The sequence below is a fragment of the Erythrolamprus reginae genome, chromosome 9 (genome assembly GCF_031021105.1).
Source record: "Erythrolamprus reginae isolate rEryReg1 chromosome 9, rEryReg1.hap1, whole genome shotgun sequence".
NCBI classification, from domain to species: Eukaryota; Metazoa; Chordata; class Lepidosauria; order Squamata; family Dipsadidae; genus Erythrolamprus; species Erythrolamprus reginae.
Window position 1 is genome coordinate 50009096 of NC_091958.1, and position 5831 is coordinate 50014926.

The following is a 5831-nucleotide window of genomic DNA, read 5'->3' on the forward strand; positions in this document are numbered from 1 at the left end:
TTAGAAGTAGAAGTAGCCTCAGTTTTTAACCACTACCATGAGATATTGCAGAATAACGGAGGGCTTCCAGTGCAACCCCTTTCTCTTTCAATAAATATTATGATTTCTAACTTTAACAATAAACTGATGCAAATGTGGTACAAAATCCTATGGTTTTAAAATCTCTCCCCCCCCCCCATTTCTTGTTTCTCCCCACTTCATCTCCCCCCTTCCTCTCATGAGGGTAACCCTCTCCTCCACAACATGGTGTGCAAGAAGTAAATGGGCATGGCCAATGACGCAGCATAATGGAGTTCCCCATGTTCTGTTGGGGAATCCCAATATCCGTGCTGTCAGGAAACCTAGTTCGGTCAGAACCGGGCCAGACCCAGCCTGTAGGGGTGGGGGAAAGGAGAGGCATCTGCTGGTAAGCTTGGGGGGGGGGCACGCAAACACCTCAGGGACCCAGCTTTTCCTCTTGGCCAGCAGCGAATGGAAGACGACGTCAAGTGTCATCCTAGCTGCGGTGGCCACAAACGGCAGGATTAAATTAGAAAGATTGGAATCAACTAGGAAGAGGATTATAAAGCTAAGTGCTGGAGTGTGAAGGAAACAGAAACTGGTGATTTTATGTTTATGTTTATTAGATTTGTATGCCGCCCCTCTCCGTAGATTCGGGGCAGCTCACAACACAATAAAAACAGTTCATAACAAATCTAATAATTTACCATTTAAGATATTTTTAAAAAACCCATTATTAAGCAGACATGCATACAAGCATACCATACATAAATTGTATAGGCCCAGGGGAGATATTTCAGTTCCCCCATGCCTGACGACAAAGGTGAGTTTTAAGGAATTTACGAAAGGCAAGGAGGGTAGGGGCAGTTCTAATCTCTGGGGGGAGCTGGTTCCAGAGAGTCGGGGCTGCCACAGAGAAGGCTCTTCCCCTGGGGCCCGCCAACCAACATTGTTTAGTTGACGGGACCCGGAGAAGGCCAACTCTGTAGGACCTAATCGGTCGCTGGGATTCATTTGGCAGAAGGCGGTCTCGGAGATATTCTGGTCCGATGCCATGAAGGGCTTTAAAGGTCATAACCAACACTTAGAAGTAGAAGTAGCCTCAGTTTTTAACCACTACCATGAGATATCGCAGAATAATGGAGGGCTTCCAGTGCAACCCCTTTCTCTTTCAATAAATATTATGATTTCTAACTTTAACAATAAACTGATGCAAATGTGGTACAAAATCCTATGGTTTTAAAATCTCCCCTCCCCATTTCTTGTTTTTCTCTTTCTCCCCACTTCATCTCCCCCCTTCCTCTCATGAGGGTAACCCTCTCCTCCACAACATGGTGTGTAAGAGGGAAATGGGCATGGCCAATGACACGGAATAATGGAGTTCCCCATGTTCTGTTGGGGAATCCCAATATCCGTGCTGTCAGGAAACCTGGTTCGGTCAGAACTGGGCCAGACCCAGCCTGTAGGGGTGGGAAAAAGGAGAGGCATCTGCTGGTAAGTTTGGGGGGGCATGCAAACACCTCAGGGACCCAGCTTTGTCCTCTTGGCCTGCAGCGAATGGAAGACGACGTCAAGTGTTATCCTTGCTGCGGCGGCCACAAACGGCAGGATTAAATTAGAAAGATTAGAATCAACTGGGAAGAAAGCTAAATGCTGGAGTGTGAAGGAAACAGAAACTGGTGATTTTGTTGAAAGAAAACATGACAAAAGTATTTTAACAGTTAAAGGGGGCGGGGGAATAGTGAACGGAAATTAAGGAGCGGCTATGTAGCAAATGGAGACTGTTGTGAGTGTCTGTTGTCAATCTCTGTAAATGTCAGATTCAGAGGAGGACGAAGAGACAGAAGCTTTATTATACCCTGATTTAAGAGAAGTGGGGGAAAGCAGTGGAGATGAGGGCATAGATGAAAATCAGTTAGACGTTAGCAGTTCTTCAGAGAATTGGGGGGGGGGGTAGCTGACAGCCCCTGGATAAATGTGAAATTTAGGAGATTAGCAAAAAGAAAGGAGGAGATGTTTGGGAAAAAGTTTTGAATCTGCTATTTTAGAATGTGTAAATAAATTAATACATCACATCCTGAAATGCCCAGAAGAGAAGTCGCTTTCGTTCAAACTGCATGTTGAAAGATGGACGTCTGTTGTTGCTTCTGAGAAGCAAGCTTTTGATATCTATTGAATAACTGTGCCAAGTTAGATTTAACATGACTCAGAGATAAGCAACTGCCAAGGAATCTTTTCTCAGCTCATTAGAAAGAATTTATAGCTTTGTAAACGTAGCCTGTGAGATCGGAATATGCCTTAGCACACAGCATTGTAACCTTGATGATTTTCCAGTGTGGAAGAGAAATAAAGACTTGTTGGTTTAAAAATCCAGGCCTTGGGAAAAAAAGTTTTGTGGAGTCGCTTCAGCTTGACTATAACAGAGACCATGGCATAGAAAATCTTAATAAGAGCTGTAACTAATGCCTAAGGACTGAGGAGCTTTGAGACCTGGTGGAGATACGAGAAATAGAGAAGATAATAAGTCAAGGACAATATTTTGGAAAGTAGAATTGAATCAAAAACCTATGGTGGTTATGTCCAGAGACAAGAAAATACTGGAAAAAAATAAATAATTGGTTGTGTCAAATAACAAATACAAAAACAGAATATACGCCAGAATTTTTTCTATTGGGTGTTATGAGAGGTACCTATTCTAAAAATGTAAAATATCTAAGCTTGCATATTACAACAGCTGCAAGGATTGTATTTGCACAGAACTGGAAAAATCCGCAAATACCTGAAGACAATGAGATCATCAAGAAAATATACGACTGTGCAGAGATGGACAGATTGGCAATGGAACTTAATAATCGAAAAGAATCGGACTATTATGAAACCTGGACAAAATGGTACCAATGGACAAAAAAAAGAAACTTAAAAGAAGCATTGAAATAAAACATCAAGAAATCTAAAAGTACTGTAATTAGAAGACAATGTTGATAGGAATGTTTATACGATGTAGATTCATCTGTAAATATGACTATGTACTTTTAAAAAAAGAGGAAAAAATTAATAAATATATATTAATTTTAGAAAAAACTGGAAAAGACAGAGTTGGAATATCGAATGCAGAACGCCATTTGTTGGGCAGACAATCAGGAAGGCTGTGTAATATGCTTGTGTTAGCAACTGCACGGTTTTTAAAATGGACAATTTGTGATCTTGAGAAATGAAAGTAAGCGACTTTTAAGGACTGGTGGCATGCACAGAAAGGCTTTTGAGCTTGGGGGAGTCAGACTTTTTATTATAACGGAACTTTGTTGAACTTTTGGATTAGAGGATTGTGATCTCATAGACATGGAGGAAATTAATTAGGCAGAACCGGTTGGCTTTTAAAGAGATCTGATTGACGACTGGAGAAGAAGCTGGGGAATCGAAGTAAAAGAAGAGGTTAAGAATGAATTACAAGAAGGACAAAAAGTAGAGAAACAATAGAGAAGACAATTAATGAAAACACTGAGATACACAGTGATGAAGAGGAAGAGAATACCGGAAATGAAATAAAGATTAATGACTATGCTGATGAATAGATTGAAAATTACTATTATTATTATGATTGTTATTTTCATAATTATAAGTATATGATAACTGTAATGATAAAAGAGAAAAGGGTATCAAAAATGAATGGGTTGATGACTATATAGAGATTAATAATAACCAAATAACATATTTAAGAAGGAGAAAAAAGGTTGGGGGAAAGAGCAGATATCGATATGAAAGTAAAAGAAAAAACTAAAGAAACTAAGGAAATGGAGAAAATACATATATAAAAAGGTATGAGTCAAGAAAATAAAATGAAATGGGTGATGGATGTTGGAATGTTATAGAACTGCTCTTTTTATTATTATATTTTTAAATTATAATTATTAAATTAGTCTTGGTGGTGATAAGAATATGAATCATTTAGAATTTGATGTACATAATATAGTTACTGGGTTAAGAGTTGTGTTTCTTTTGTATAACACAATATTGTATACTTGATGAATAGATAATATTAGAGTAATGTTTTTTATTTTTTGATTGAATAAATACTGAGGTAGAAGTTATCTTTATACAAGAGATTTGTTTAAAGAAAAAAAATTGAAAATTTATTATGTGAAAGTCTAAATAATTGATTTGAAAAAATATAATGAATTTTGATGACAACCACTTAATTAATATAATTACTTTGTTAAGAGTTTTGTTCTTTTTGTATAACACAATACTGTATATTAGAGGAAGAAATAGACAATAATGTTTGATTAATTTTTAATTTAATACCTACCGAGGCAGAAATTACCCTTACATATAAGATCTGTTTAAATGGAAAATTTGAAATTCATTATGTGGAAGCCAGAACAACTAATTGATCTGAAATAATATATAAATTTTGATGATTACTAAGAAGAGTTGAAATGTATGTATATAATTAATATGCGTATGAGATATTATGATAAATTATAAGTTAAAATGTATTTTAGAGGCATTTAATTAAGATAAAAGAGGGGACAAGGAAAACAATTCCTGGATTTCAACTCCCAGAATTCCTCAGCCAGCACAGTCCATCCATCTTCAAATTCTGGATGTGGATAAACACTTATTTATCCTATGGTGTGTATGTGTGGTTGTGTGTGTGTTACAAAACAGAATTGGAGGACAGAAAATCAGGGAGTTGCCTCCCAAAGGTTGCCTGCCCAGCCCTCAAAAGTGGACTAGTAACTTGGCTTAAGGTTTCTCAAATGGACCATTACCTTGGCTTAAGGTTTCTAAAAGGGGATTAGCAACTTGGCTTAAGGTTTCTCAAATTTAATAAATAAAATTGTTTTAAAGGTTTCTCAAGAGGATTAGTAACTTGGTTTAAGGTTGCCCAAGTGAACCAATACCTTGGCTTAAGGTTTCTCAGGAGGATTAGTAACTTGGCTTAAGGTTGCTCAAGTGGATCATTGCCTTAGCTTAAGGTTGCTCAAAAGAATTAATATTTATTTATTTTATTTATTTAATTGGATTTGTATGCAGCCTCTCTCCGAGGACTCGGGGTGGCTTACAACATATATAGAGACAATAGTAAAATCAATCCAATTAATACATAAAAACAATCCTTAAAAATCTACTTTAAAAACTTCCATTACCATTAATTCAACAATTGTACGATAGATAGATAGATAGATGGATGGATGGATGGATGGATGGATAGATAGATAGACAGATAGTTAGATGGATAGATGGATAGATAGATAGATAAATGGGTCATTACATTGGCTTAGGAATAGAATAGAATAGAATTCTTTATTGGCCAAGTGTGATTGGACATTTGTCTTTGGTGCATGTGCTCTCAGTGTAGATAAAAGAAAAGATAATTTCATCAAGAATCATAAGGTTCAATTTAATGATAGTCCGGATATAAATAAGCAATCCAATCATAGTAGGAACCGGTCAATATAAATCGTGAAAACACAAGCAACAAAGTTACAGTTATACTGTACAGTCATTTGTGGCAGGAGATGGGTGATGGAAAGGATGAGAAGATTCATAGTAATACAGCCTTAGTGAATAGTTTAACAGTTGTGAGAGAATTATTTGTTTAGCGGAGTGACGGAAAGGAATAAACAAACAAACAAACTAACTCTCGGTGACTCTCAAGAAGACGCCTCCCTCCCCCCTGCATTTTCCAAAGACCCTCCGGCGCATCCCGGGATCCTGAAGATCCAAAGTAATAAGCCTGTGCGCAGGTCCGACGGACGCGCACTGACACCCGGGTCGCGGGGGCTCGGCTGGAGCCTCGCTTCTTTTTTCGAGGGCGCTTCTGATCC